Source organism: Colossoma macropomum, unplaced genomic scaffold (genome assembly GCF_904425465.1).
Source record: "Colossoma macropomum unplaced genomic scaffold, Colossoma_macropomum, whole genome shotgun sequence".
NCBI lineage: Eukaryota > Metazoa > Chordata > Actinopteri > Characiformes > Serrasalmidae > Colossoma > Colossoma macropomum.
The window spans coordinates 249,190-265,445 of record NW_023494990.1 but is presented as its reverse complement, the minus strand read 5'-3'; the positions used below and the strand labels follow the sequence as shown (position 1 = coordinate 265,445).

General features: G+C 36.3%; 1 pseudogene; it reads left to right on the top strand.

The window, feature by feature from the left end:
- LOC118800646 overlaps nt 1–9,718 on the top strand; it is a 47,498-nt pseudogene extending 37,780 nt beyond the window's left edge.
- Nucleotides 9,719–16,256: the final 6,538 nt, after the last annotated feature.

Genomic DNA, 16,256 nt, shown 5'->3' with positions numbered 1-16,256 from the left:
GGTGTATATATAGGCCAAGTTAATTAGTCAGGCACAAAAACAGGTGCCTATGATCAGTCAGGTGAAAGGTACACCAACTAGACCCCACCTCTAAATCAAAATCCGTTCAATTGGCTAGACATATCCGAAGATATCTCTTAAACACATACCCACTTAAAAGCAAAAAAAAAAAAATATATATATATATATATATATATATATATATATATATATATATATATATATATATGTATGTATGTATGTATGTATGTATACACACACATATATACATACATGCATAAAAACACAACACAATCTCCAAGTGACAAGTGCATAAACTATACAACTTTTCAGTATTGAAAAATAGCATTTTACATAAATTTACACACATACTAAAACACAATTGAAGTAAACCTCACCATCATCACAGAAATGGTATATAATGGTCTATTTCCTCATTAAGACCTGGGTATTCCATAGCTTTCAATTTCCAGATCCAAAATGTCTCACATTGAAGTAATAGCTTCAATCTATCACCCCCATAATCATGCCCTGAAGAAGACACTATCCACTATGCATGGGCATTTTATAACAGTCCAGCTGGGACATGTCAAAACAATAAAGACATTTTCATATTAAGGAGTGCCTTTGGTTTGGAGAGTTTTTTTCTCTCTCTTTCCATATGTAATTTTTATTGTTTTTGCACAATGATTTTGAAGTAGTCAATTGGTCTCTAATAAAAGTTTACATTTTTTGGGTTCTTTTTTAAATAATTTGGGTTATCTACAGAAAGAATTTCTTATTTCTTTTAGGCTCAATAAGTGTAATCTAACCATGGAAAGCTGTGCAGCTCTAGACAGCATACTCAGTATGAACTCCTCCAGTGTGAGAAAGATGGACCTAAGCAACAATAATCTTCATGATTCAGGAATGCAGCATCTAGCTGGTGGACTGACCAATCCAAACTGTAAATTGGAGATTATGATGTAAGCTTACCTCTCTTAGGACATGATTTGTGCATATTTGAAAAATAAGTTATGTTAACAAGTAGTTATTACTTTACAATGTACAATAATTACCTATTTTTAGAAAGTATCAAAAGATCAGCCTAGATTTGATCTTTTTAGAAATGTGATGAATTCTAGGTATTCATTTTAATTTATTGCTTGATGTTATACAGTTTTCTTACAATATTTTTTGTGGAATATTTTACAGTAATCTTACATATTTATCTGAAAATGAGTTGGTTATGCGTTTTATGTTATATACACACACACACTATATGGCCAAAAGTATGTGGACACCCCTTCTTATTATTGAGTTCTGGTATTGCAAGTACACTCAATGCAATCTCCTTAGACAAAAACTGGCAGGAAAATGGATTGTACTGAAGAGCTCAGTGACTTTAATCATGGCACTCTTACAGGATGCCACAACAAGAAATTTCTGCCCTGCTAGATCTGCCCAAGCCAAATATAAGTGCTATTATTGCAAAATGGAAGCCTTCTAGGAGCAACAACAGCTCAGTCAGGACCATGCAGACTCTGAGACATGCAGAACTGAGGCATGTAGTGCATAAAAATGGCCTATCCTCAGTTGCATCATTCACTACATAGTTCTAAACTGCCTCTGGAAGCAACATCAGCACAAGAACTGTGCATTGGGAGCTTTATAAAATGTGTTTCCATGGCTGAGCAGCTGTACACAAGCCTAAGATCACTATGTTCAATGCCAAGTGTCAGATGGAGTGGTTTAAAGGTTGTTTTTCAGGGTTTGGACTCCTTAGTTTCAGTGAAGGGTAATGTTAATGCTACAGGATACAAAGACATTTTACACAATTACATGCTTCCAACTATGTGGCAGCAGGTTGGGGAAGACCCATTTCTTTTTCAGCATGGCTGCCCCATACATAAAGTAACCTCCATTAAGGCATGGTTTGATGAGTTTGGTAAGGAGGAATTCCAGTGTACTGCACAGAGCCCTGACCTGAACTCCACTGAACACCTTGGGGATGACCTGGAACCTCAATTGCAAGCCAGGCCCTCTCGTCCAACATCAGTACCTGACCTCACAGATGCTCTTTTGGAGCCTGTTATAGATGCAAAGGCAGGCAGCCCCATATTATTGCTCATGGTTTTGGAATGAAAAATGGGATATGGGATATGCTGTGATGGTTAGCTGTTTACGTATTTTATATAATTTTGGCCATATAGTGCTTAAATTATTTTGATATACGTTATCAAATATGTGATATGAGAATGTACATCTGTGCTGTAATTTTCTACATTCTAAAACTAAAATGATCCAAACTAGACCTGCTAATTCTGCATTTTTAATCTCCCTGCAGGCTGAGTAACTGTAAAGTCACGGGGGAAGGCTGTTGTGCTCTGGCCTCAGCTCTGAAATCAAACCCCTTACACTTGATGGAGCTGGATCTGAGTGAGAATAAAATAGAAACTGGAGTAACACACATCTCTGATTTAATAAAGAATTCAAACTGCATGCTACGAATACTCAGGTGAATGATTTTTCTGACAGGTGTCAATACAAATTATAATCTGAACTTACTGACAGTACAGTGGATACTATGGAATTCCTTAGTATCCACAAGATTTTTTTCTTAACAATACTAAAGATTCAAAATTAAAAACTTAATTGGTTAATTAATTGGTTAAATGGAGATTTTGTATACACTGTTGCATATGTTTGTGTAGAATATTCCTTTTATGTATTCTACATCATATTCAAAGATGATAACATAATGAAGAAAAAATAACCTTTGATAGAAAATCTTAAAACAAAGGTCTAATAGCTGTGGTATTGTGGTATTGTTTTGGTTTACTATTAATAAAATTAACCTCATCATTTGTCTTCCAGTGTCAGAGATAATAATATCAGAGGGGAAGGATATACTGCTCTGGCTATAGGGGATTAATTGAACAAAGTTAAAATATGTGCATGTAATATTGTCTATAATTAAGTGCTTCACCAAGAGAAATTTTACAAATTTTCTTCCATATTTTGTTTATCAGTGAACAATTGTCTGTTTTTGTAGACTTTCATTCTGCAATGTAACAGCAGAGGGATATGCTGCTCTGGCTTCAGCTCTGGAATCAAACTGCTCATCAAACCTGATAGAACTGGATCTCAGAGGGAACAATCCTGGAGATACAGGAGTGGAACTTCTTACTAATTTACAGAATGATCCAAACTGTAAAATGAAGACATTGAGGTGAACAATTATAGGCAGTAATTTGTACTTCAAAATATTAGCAATTTAAGATGTTTTTCACACTACAACATCAATTATATAGCTACTACAATGTTGGCCATATTTCCTTACATGGTTGGCAAGTTTGGCTTTTGATTCGCTCTGTGTGTTAATGAGGTTTTCATGGCTTTGATGAAAGAAAAATGGTCCTCAGTTTAAATAAAACTCTGCACAGCACTCACCTAGAATGATGTCCAGACTTAACAATAAAGCTCTTGTGGCATGGCATTCTCTCTGTGAGATATTGCTGTGAATGCTGTATATGCTATATAAATGCTATATCACACATCCAAATATTTGTTGATTCAATTTAAATCTATGCTTCACAGAAGAGGTTTGGATATTATGTAGGATTAGGTGTTATGTATGTGCACATCATGGGTCAGAAATAGTTATTCTTAATATAAAATTGAAAATATTCTCTCTTTCATCAACAGACTGCTGAGCAGTTCTGCTGCAGATGAAGTCTGTGATTTTCTGACTGAAGCTCTAGGAACAAATCCCTTACTTCTTAGAGAGCTGGATCTGAGTGGGAAAATACAAGGAGATTCAGGATTGAAGAAGATCACTGATCTACTAAAGGATTCACACTGCAGAACTCACTAACTTAAGTTAGTATTTTTAATTTACTGATTATTACTGGATTTTTAATCAAATAATGTGTTAATATTAATAAGTGTCATTTCTATATCACGTCTCAGTAATTTAAATTGAAGCTCATGGTGTTTTACAGTGCATAATTAAAAACAAGAAAAATAAAAAAAAGTAAAATAGATACATATATGGCAAAGGTATTAACAGATAACAAAAATGTAGAAACAAAGTAAAAGTGTTTGTAATTAAGTAATTACAAATTACTTAATTAAGTACAAATTGTAAATAAAGTAATTAACGCTGATTAAATATGAGAAATTGTGTTAAGTGATAAAGGAACAAATATTTATTGGAATACGTATTAGTATGTGTGCATATTCGGTGCATAAATACCAAAGACTGCTTCACCACTGATTTTGAGTTTTTGCATGTGGAGAATGCCAACACTGGATGATCTTATGTTAGCATAGTTACCCAATAACCAAAGCTTTTCTGCTGTCTCTCTCTCTGTCTACCCCTCTCCCTGGTTTCAGGCTGAATAAGTGCAGTATTACAGAGAAAGGCTGTGCTGCTCTATCGTCAGCTCTTTGTTCAAATCCTTCACACCTGCTAGAGCTGGATCTGAGTGAGAATGATCTAGAAAACTCTGGAGTGAAGCAGATCTGTGGTGTGTTGGAGAATACACAATTCAAACTGCTGAAGCTGCAGTATGTTGTCTTTTAAATATCAAAGTCTATGTAAATGCATTCACAGATAGTTGTTGATTACTTTTAGTTTGAAAACAATTTCAAACTAAACTCATATATATATATATATATATATATATATATATATATATATATATATGTGTGTGTGTGTGTGTGTGTGTGTGTGTGTGGCACAGCAGTTGGAAAATAAAGCCACAATGTCTCTGATGCCCTCTAATGACTGACTGCCCCACTCACAGCTACAGTGCATGCATGAACCGAGGTCAGGCCGAACTAAAATTTCTATTTCAAGTTAATACCCCTTGTTAATATTTCGCTCTGTATTTTACAAACAATAGCTACATATAAGGTAAATATTTCTTCATTAAACACACTAAAATAATATGCGAATAGTATAACTTGCATGTTTGATTGCTTATTATTTGGCACTTCCATTGAGTTTATGAACAATGTCAAATTCTGTCACACCAGTCATACACAAGGTGGCAAAATTAAATAGGCAAGGGGTGAAAGAAATGACTGATGGGGCACGAATCCCCTTATCCAACGTTTCTGTCTGGATTGGTGAAATTGTTTCGCCAATCTGTTTAGCGACAGTAAACTCAGCCTTTGCTAACTCTGATTAAGCCAATGCTATCTATCTGAACAGACCAAGCTAAACTTAAATGAACTCTCTTCCATGAACTCTCTTCCATGAGTTTTATGTTTTTAATAACTGGACAGGGCTGGTTTGCACTGATGCAGGGCTAATGGGTGGTGGACACAAACACAAAACATGGGGAGCATAGTATTCTATTCGAAGGGGCCTTGCCCCCTCATGCCCCCTCATGCCCCCTCGTGGCTCCGGGCCTGCTGTACACATTTCCGTTATGAATAGGGGGCATGTCCATAAGTAATATAGGTAAGACATCAGAAAGACACCCTGCACCACCTGTCTGTGAAAACAGGGAGTCTCTGTGTATGCTATGTGTATATACTGCACAAGCATGAATAATATGCCATTTTTCTGTTTGGCCAACTTCAGAGTTCTTAGCGTTACAAAGCCAGTGTACAGTAATATAGTTTCGATACATATATACAGTCATTGGGTTTAGCTGGGAAACCCTTAGATTTAAAACACTGAGTGAACACCGCACAGAGAAATAAATGCATACTTCTCTCTCTCTCTCTCTCCAAATATAAATTAAGTAAATGTAAACCATGTAAATGAAATAAAGTCAAAGGAAATATGAAGGGAACTTCTCTCTCTCTCTCTCTCTCTCTCTCTCTCTCTCTCTCTCTCTCTCTCTTTCTTTCTCTGCAGGCTGGGTAACTGCAGTATTACAGATGAGGGCTGTGCTGCTCTGGCTTCAGCTTTCAGAATAAATCCATCAGACCTGAGAGAGCTGGATCTGAGTGGGAATAAGCTAGGAAACTCAGGAGTGGAGCACCTCTCTGAATTACTAATGCATTCAAAGAGCACTCTGGAAAAGCTGCAGTGAGTAAAATCTCATTCACCACTGATCAGTTTCTGAACACAGAACAGCTGATGAACATATTTTTAAGTATGCCTCAGCACAGTAGAAACACTGACTCTGTAGTAGAACAGTAGTATGTGTGGTGTTGGATCAGTTTTATTTCATGAGTATATTTGACACACATGTATACATACTAACATTTCACCATCATGTCATCATGACATGATCTCAGTTCCCTGACCTAACCTCCATTGAGAACTTGTGTGGTGAGCTGAAGAGGACTGTCCAGAAGAGAGCACTTAGAACCCATGAAGAGCTTTTGTATTGAGGAGTGCTTTCAGATTCCGTTCTCTGTATTCTCCAGTCTAATTAAGCACTTTAAGAGAAGACTCAGTGCTGTTATGTTGGCAAAGACAGGTTTCACAAAGTGCTGAATGCAGGGGTGCTAATAATTTTAACATTATTTTTTATAAAACATGAGTTTTTGTTTTCTTAGACTAAATTTGCTTAAATGAAAGGTATGATTCCTTTCATATTATCAGTGTAAGATTGAGCTAATCAACCACAAAGTCATAATTATGGAGGTAAATAGCTAATCTTATTTTTACTTCCTTTATTTTATTTTGCTTATATGGTGGAATAAATGCTCCTTAGTCAGCGTAATTGTTTTATAGTAATATATATTTTATAATGTAGATCACTTTGTTATTCCCAGAGGGACATTCACACGTTATAGCAGCAGCAGAGGTGTTTTAATTAAAAAAAATCTAGATAGATAGATCACTTTATTAATCCCAGAGGAAAACTCTTCTTATTGAAACAGTACAAAGTACAGTAAAGAGCAAAACAAGAGCAAAATGAACATGAGCAACACATGCCATACACTGTTTACAGAAATGTAAAGAAAAAGCAGAGCTAAATAATAGAATAAAGTATACTAAAACAATAAACAATAAGAGTAATGTGCAGTACAAAAATACAAACTAATTGCATGAATACTACGCTGGAGACAATGCAGTGGTACCTGTCCCGCTAGTGAATGAACTACTGACTATGGACTGTAGCAATAAATGTTAACAGTTGTACAGTTTACCTTTAGAAATTTGACATTTATGGATGCATAAACAAAGTGACAGTGCAATGTGCAGTATTAGTGGACAAATAAACAAAATAAACCAAGTGGCAGTGCAATATGAGATGATATATACAAAATAAACAAAGTGGAAGTGCAATATGAGATATGAAACAAAATAAAGTCACAGTGCAATATGAGTGGCTCAGTGTATATAAGTAGACTACACATATTACAAATAGTAATAAAATAAGTAAATATTACAGCAAAAATAAGGAAAAATAACAAATACTCAAACAATACATTTAAAAACAGATGATTTGTAGGTAGGCAACTAAGTAAAAATGATGATGAACAGTGTCCAATATGATGCAATAATATGGTAAGTTAGCAAAAATGCAAACAGATCATCAAACATCTAAGAGCACAAAAAGACTCACAGAAGACACTGAAGTAAAACCACACACAAAACTTAGATTCATAATACAGATAGGTATGGTGTTATACACCCCCTGCACTGATCTGTAAAGCACCACACTATGAAATATTCAGGCTTTGAGCTTTACAACCATGAAGGGAGCTTCACTGGTTCTCATCAATAATACTGCAGTAGCTCTGTTGAAGATCAATGATATGGTTCACTTCAAGATTAAAGAATCCAGAACAATCCATGATGTTGTTTCTTACTGCATGATTGTATTTTCAGCCTCAGATTTTACTCACATTTGAAAAAAAAATTGTATTCTTCCATGAGTTTTTGTTTTCTCTCCAGTCTTGCATTCTGCAGTATAACAGAGAAAGGATATGCTGCTCTGGCTTCAGCTCTAAAATCTAACTCCTCATCACACCTGATAGAGCTGGATCTCAGAGGGAACGATCCTGGAGATACAGGAGTGAAGACACTTACTGTTCTACTAGAAGATCCAAACTGTAAACTGAAAACACTGAGGTGAAAACCGAAATTCAGGGCCCACTACTTCTAATCTTTACTGTAGCTCACTTTAAACTGGGATTGTATTTACCAACACTGTAATAAATTAACAGGAGAAAGAGTAGATTTCTTCAAAATTATGAGTTTAAAGTTTTAATCAATGTAAATAGTTTTTGCCCTTTCTTCAGGCTGTTGAAATTTTTTAATATCTTAACCTGTGCATAGGTATGTTCTGACACAATAGATTTTCAGATTAATTGATTTTTTATGATTAATTTTTAATTGCATTGTTGTTTTGTTTTGAAGTCTTCCTGTTAACATTGCTCTGTAAACACTTTGGCCTGATTTAAAAACACATGCAACACTCACAAAACTATCAAAGCTGATTCAGAGCATTAAATCTTCCAAATGAGTAAAATGTTTCTTGTGTTTGCTCTAATAAAAAAATTTTAAAAATTAAAAGAAACTTTAGCCAACTGTGTTTGAACACATTGGAATTAGACCTCCGCATTTAACCCATCTGTGCAGTGAAACACCCACATACATGCACACTAGTACAATCTGGATATTCTTTCCTATGGGTGTAAAATATTTAGATAGAAATAGATTTAAATAGATTAATTTAGTACAAATAGTGCAATTTAATAAGCCAAAAAATCATTTGGATGATGGCACTTGCATTTGTAAATTAATAGAAACAAAGGATAGGTGCTAATCTACTTTGCAAGCTAATGCACAATCAGTATTTCCTGTGATGGAGTTGATGAAAAAAGCCAGGCTCAAGAAAACAAAAAAATGAAAGAGGAAATTATGAGCCTAAAAAAAATAAGAAAATATCCTTAGTTATTGCCAAACTGTGTGCACCTTGTTGAAATCATTCCTTTTCTTACAGAATATGTGTCATAGACTACTGTATTACATGTGGTGGAACCAGAGAGTCATAAATTAAATATCTAAACTAACTTAAAAGGCTCATAGTAAATCAGGGCCTGAATGTAAAAATATGCAATGTGTGTTTATCTTACTGAGATGATTTGATATGATATTAGCTTTGAAACTATCTGAACATAACAATGAAAAATGAAGTTCATAAATATTTATTATTATTATTCTTTGTCCACAGGCTGTTGAAAAGTTCTACTGCAGTGGAAGTCTGTGATTCTCTGACTAAAGTTCTAGGAATAAACCCCTTACTGCTGAGAGAGCTGGATCTGAGTGGGAAAATACAAGGAGATTCAGAAATGAAGAAGCTCTCTGATCTACTGAAGGAATCACACTGCAGACCTAACAAACTGAAGTGATTTAATTTTTATTTTTGATTAATTTGGTCAACATACAGTCTATGAAGTAGTGCATTATAGACATTAACATGATCTGTCTGCAGGTTGAATAAGTGCAGTATTACAGAGGAAGCCTGTGCTGCTCTATCATCAGCTCTATGTTCAAATCCATCACACCTGCTAGAGCTGGATCTAAGTGAGAATAAACTAGGAAACTCTGGAGCGAAGAAGATCTCTAATCTACTAAATGAATCAAACTGCAAACTTGAACAACTAAAGTAAGTTTTTTAATGAGTCTAAACTTTAATAACAATGAATTGAGAATTTAGAATTTGATTGTAATTGTACTTGTTTCTCCAGTCTTTCATTCTGCAGTATAACAGAGGAAGGATATGCTGCTCTGGCTTCAGCTCTGAAATCAAACCCCTTGTCACACTTGAAAAAGCTAGGTCTCAGAGGGAATGATCCTGGAGATACAGGAGTGAAGGAACTCACTCATTTACTAGAGGATCCAAACTGTAAACTGAAAACACTGAGGTAGATGCCATCACATTGCAAGAAAGTTGTACATCATGACAAGTACTGTTGATTAATTAAATAAATAATTCTGAACCAGAACTGACTTGTTAAAATATATCTACTTTTTAAAATAGATATAGCAGCTAGCAAAATAAATATTGATAAGCTAGGGATAGCTCTCTCTTCTCACACAGGAGTGTGGCATGCTTCAAGAGCCACTTTGCATGGCCTTGCCCCTTAGCTCCCCATAGCAGCATAGCCCATAGAGGATGGCACAGTATGTTGGCTTAGATTTCTTAATCAGCTCTGCTACTGTAACCAGTGTAGCAGAAGAGAAGGATGAAAAAGAATTTGCAATATCAAGGAAGATGTTTTAAAAAAGGGGGATTAATGCAAAGAAATGATGGAGCAGAAATTCAATTTTATCTAATTCTATTGATTTTTTACTTCCTAATAATGCGAGTGATTTTTCTCTCCATTCTACAGACTGCTGAAAACTGCTGCAGAGGACGCCTGTACTTTTCTGAATAAAGTTCTAGGAACAAACCCCTTACTTCTGCCAAAACTGGATCTGAGTGGGAAAATACAAGGAGATTCAGAAGTGAAGAAGATCTCTGATCTACTGGAGGATTTACACTGCAGAACTCAAATACTGAAGTGTGTAATTCAGTAAATTTGGATTATATGTTAATGTTTTCAAACCTTCAAAAAGTTTTTAGTATTTTGTATTTTGTACAACTGTATAACATTACTATAATTTTCACTACTACAAAGTTTTTTCTCCACCATTCCTCTCTGCAGGCTGAATGAGAGCAGTGTTACAGAGGAAGGCTGTGCTGCTCTGACATCAGCTCTTTGTTCAAATCCTTCACACCTGATAGAGCTGGATCTGAGTGAAAATAAACTAGGAAACTCTGGAGTGAAAAAGATCTGTTCTCTACTAAACAATCAATGCTGTAAAATGCAGAAATTGTAGTGAGTTCTAGTTGTTTCCTGTTAAAAAATTATAAATTCATAAATGTGCAACAGCGTGATTATACAAAATCTAAATGAAAACACATATCTGAACCACTATCTAAAAGCAGAACAAAGTTTAATCATGCTGTTTAAAGCCATTATATTTTCTCCTTCCAGTCTTTCATACTGCAGTATAGCAGAGGAAGGATATGCTGCTCTGGCTTCAGCTCTGAAATCAAACCCTTCATCATGCCTGATAGAGCTGGATCTCAGAGGGAATAATCCTGGAGGCAATGGAATGGAGGAGCTCATTAACATATTTGTGAAGTTGAAGAGAAAACTGAGGTAAGATATATATATATAAAAGCGAGTGTTAATTTATTGTTTAATAAAACAGGCATTTAGAACTGCATTATCAAAGAGATCACTACAATATAAAGACGGTAAAATCAAATGTAAAAAAGGAAGGCAGCACTTCTCTTTGCAGTTACATTTTCTTTCCTGCTGTGTTAATTCTGAGACAGAATGGTTTTGAAAATGCTGATTGCATTTTCATTTTCACAGCCTTCCACCTGTCAGACTGCCCATCAGGGTGGGGCTTCAGCAAGCTAAGAGTACCAAGGCTTTAACTGAAACATGATGGCTGTAGAGTTTATAGATATTCTTACATTAGTAGATGATGTGAAACAAAATATTACATTGGGGGATATCCCCAAAAAATTAGGAGAGTCAAGGTTATGGTCCATAATGCAGCTTTACTGAAAACTCTCTCTAGCTTGCAACTCCTACTCAGAAAACCTAGCTTGATCAATACCTCAGTCAGAATACTAGCTTCCATCCTTAAGAATAGTCCCTGCAGAAGGACACACATAAAGGGGTTTCTATTAAATGAAATTAACCTAAACATTGACTTAGACTTTTTAGAAAAGGATATGACTTTATAAACTGGATCAAACCCAGGCGTGCACTGACACCAAAATATTTAGTAATGATGATATTATTATACTATTAATCATCGCGTGTAGCATAATCATGCAAGCAATACATCTTAATCCCTTCCAATCTTGGGCGTATTACATACTAAGGGTTATTATTCAGTAACTACAGGGACTTCGATGTAATCTGGCTGAGCTAGTCTTGCGTTATAGACATGTGTAATTCAACTTCTTTGGTTTGCGTCCTCAGATTATTTAATCTTTGTTTTCAGACTTTGCCTTGACACTGCAGCCTTGGCCACGTTCAGTCATTACTTTCAAAATCTCTTCGAACACGGAGCGGTTGCAATAACTTGCTTCTAATTTGTTAGTACAGAAACATCAGCCTAAATGTTTGAGGTCTCAGCAACACATAGAGATGGTGAATGTCGAGTTGAATTGATGTAAAAGTGAAGCCGCACAGGAAACCTTGGAAAGGAGACCAGCACTGGAGCAGCCCTGGGAGCTGGAACAGGAGGGCCCATCCAGGGGGCAGGAATGGGAGCTGCCCAGTGAGCAGAAACTGGAGCCTCCTGGGGAGCAGGATCCGGAGAGTCAGCTCCAGTTGTGGTTGCCACCCCAGGGGAGGTGGCTGGAGAAGCCACCACAGGAAAGGTGGCTCTTCGATTCATTACAGATGAGGTGTCTTGGTGTGGTTGCTTGGGGTGACATTATATAGGCAGGTGTTGAAAGGCCAATGCTCTCCATAGCACTGGGCAGAGCCTTTAGGGCAGACATTGACAAGCCAGTGCTGTCCCACTGGCGTTCTCTGGAACTCTGGGTGGTGCTGTGGAACCCAGTGCTGGCTTGCAGGTGCTCTAGAGCCCTATGCGGACCCTTGTCTGCAATCCTGGACTCTGCGTGGGACACAGGGAGTAGAGTGAAAGTGGTGTAGCCCCCCAAAAAAATCCTTGGGAAGCCTCCTCCTCTTCCAGCAGTGGACAAAAGCAGACTGGAAGAGGCTCCAGATCTTCTCCAGTGAGTGGGCCACCTTGCTAATTGAGGCCACACGTGAGCTGCCCATCTGTGGCAGGCCTGTGCAATTACAGAACCACAAAAGCCACTTTAGCCTTCTCAGACTGGAACAACTGACTATAGTGGGCCAAATATCAGAGGTACTCACCCATAAACTCTCTCCACAGCTCCAGCTTCCTGTAGTAGAAGCTAGGGTAAGCTGGCAGTGTGGTTACAGGCTTAATGGTGTTTGAGGTTTTGAAGCCCCTTGCTGCAACCTTGGTAGTCAAAGTCTTCTGTAATGTCAAAGGCATGTAGGTCAGTTGAAGGTGTAAGATGGCTTTATTTTAGGCAGTCCAACACTCATGTACACAACAGGCAGGGGTGAAAACACAGACAGGCAACATCAGAGGCATATCCACCATCAAAAGCCAGAAAGAAAAAGTGAGAGTTAAAACACAGGAAACAACATAAAGAAAAGCACAGCTCTGAAGTCAGAATAAACAGAAACTTCACAAACTAACAGTCCAAAAGAGGGGTACGTTTAGGAGACTTAATTAGTCCAGAGAATGATCTGCAGCTGTGTGTAATGGAGGAGTGTGTGGAGCCAGGGTGGAACTGGACAAACATACAAAACATACACTACTGCACAAGCCCAGGAGGGGGTAGTTTTGTGACAAGACTACACATTTAATTATTGGTTTGGGGGCTTCTTATTTATGATTAATGAATTGAATATGAAAAATATTAAGAAACAAAATGCACTGCAGACATTACAACTGATTAATAGCCTACCAGAATAAACACCCACTGAATGCTGAGTGAGGAGCAAAACATTTATACTGAATATTAAACTCTCAGTAATTAAAAAGATAGATGGACAGACAAAGAAAGAATGAAAGTCAAGACCACCTTTGTCAAGTCCAAACCCATGACTAGTCAAGCCAAAGTCAACACCTAGTCAAACTAAAGGTGAGACTGGATCAAGGCCAAGTTTATTGGGGACCAAGTCCAAGTCACAGTCAAGTCCAAATCGAGAGTGAAACCATGTCAAGACCGAGTCCAAATGAAAGCGAGACCTAGTAAATAACAAAATCCAAAAAATGTAGTCCTCTACCAGACCAGGCTTTAATTAGTCTTTACTTTCTTTTCACAAAACAAAACTGTTGTAACATGACAGAATTAATCAGATGCATGCAGTTAAAATGAACAAAAGAGGCTTTACGACATCCAAACTTGTGTATAAAAACAGACAAAGGTCAGATCCAAAATAAACCACATACAACAATAAACAAACATAACAAACAACTAAAATCCAAAAGTTAACAGGCAAAAAGTGAGACACAAAAAATACAGAGGGAAGTCAACCAGTTCACTGGAAAGAATGCTCAGTAGCATTGTGAAAAAAGGCTCATATACTAAACTGAACTAATCACATGATATATAAAAGCAGGTGAAACAAATCAATAGTCAGGCAGGGCAGATGTCTGATACATGGACTGGTGTGGTGTCACAGTCACATGTTCACCTAGAGGGTTCTGGGAATTGGAGTCCAGAGAATCAAGGCTGGAGGGATGTATTTCAAAACATAATAAAATGCCTCCTCTTCTACTAACAAACACAAATGCAGTATGGATTGAAAGTTTCATTGCTTTTAACACCCATTCTGAATGAATCCAGTCAATGCCCATTCTGACTTCTTTGAATAAATGCAACTAATCATCACTCAACCAATTTAACCAATGCCTATATCATGAAATATCATGAAAGTATGATTAAAACAACAGCTTTCCTGTTTTTGTCTTGGTGGCTTGATTAATTGATTTACTTGGCTGTTATAAGTAATACTTGTTTTGTCATCAAAATTATATCAAGATATCTTCTGACAGAAATGAAAGTCAAACTAAAGCCTTTAAATTAGCAAACCTAAATGTTCCAATCAATAATGCCATCCATCTGACATTAGCAACCCTTCCTGTCCTTTTCTCTGCTCGAAAAAACTACCCCTTGTTTTAAGAGAGTATAGTACAATACAATTTAATAGAGTTTATACTGAAAACCAGCCTTCATATCTCACATCACTTGCCAATTAAACTCTAATTAGTGACATTAAACTACAAACACTGTTAGCTAGCTAGCCAGGTGCAAATATGTGTCTTTGAGTACATTTAGCAACAATTAGTAAAACAGTGGACTAAACATCATGCAAGGCTGTCAGATTCAGTGAAAACCCATTTACGTGTAACAGACCTACTGTATGAACAGATGTTTGAGTTAGCTTCCTCAGTCTGACAGCTGTAGATTTTCTGGCTTCAGAAACTCGACTAGATACCTCTGAGACAGAATTTTTAAATTTACTTCAGATTGAACAGAATAAAGAACAGAACATAACCTAGGTTACTTGTTGAGGTATAATGAGATTGGAAAACATCTGGAAATAATAGAAATTAACCAACCAATACTTACAGTATGGTAGAATGAGACAAGGAGGACTGTTTAAATGTGCAGCGACAAAAAAATAGAACGAACTTAAAGGTGGGTGAGGTTATTTCACACAGTGAAATCACATTGAACAGTTAAATGAGGTTCCAAAAAGATTTTATCACAAAACAAATTACAGCACTGAGACAAGTCTGAGTACAAATTTTTATAGAGTATACTACTATGTTATACATAATGGTACTACATTAAAAAAGTCTTGAGACCGAACTCGAGCACTACAGCCCTAAACTAACCAAAATGAAATAAAATTAACTCCTTTAGCCTGGCTAGCTCTTACTCCAGCTGTTTATCTGCTTCACTGCTATCTTACAGACACCAAGAGAAGATTAAAATAATATAGGTGTGAATTCTCAGTAATCAAAAATGATAAAAAATATACATGATACAAAGTTGCTTTCAAGGTACCGAGTCTTCAGGTTGAAACTTTCTTTTAAAATAAGTTAATTTTGTTTAACCAACTTTAATTTACTTAAATTGACTGAATTGCTAAACTCAACACATTAAAATTCAATAAACTTGATTTATTATGGTTGGTTCAACTGACTTAAGGAGACAGTAAATAATAGAAATAGTAATGATTTTCTCAATATCTGAAGGAACACCTGTGAGAAGACACACATATGCATACAGGTAAAACATTCACAAAGTTTAATAATAAAACAATTGGTAAAAAGGCCTTCTTTTTGGAGCTTGACCTCTTATCCATTAGGGCAGTAAACCTTGCAGGGCAAAGTTCACTCAGTTTATGGCCTGGGTCAGTTTGAAGCATTTGATACTGGAATCCAGAGGCTGTAGTTCTGTATCAATATGGTGATGGAGTCAATAAAATCCTGTCTCCTACGCCAGTTTGTCCAGCTGCTAATAGCAACAGACTATATTACATTTTCAATAAGTTCAATATATATATATATATATATATATATATATAGATAGATAGATAGATAGAAAGATTCAACTTTGTCATTGCTCAGTACAAGTATGAGGCAACAAAATGCAAAATGTACCAGAAGTGCAAATAGTAGTAATAGTGCAAACAGACAGTGCAAATGTGCAATGACA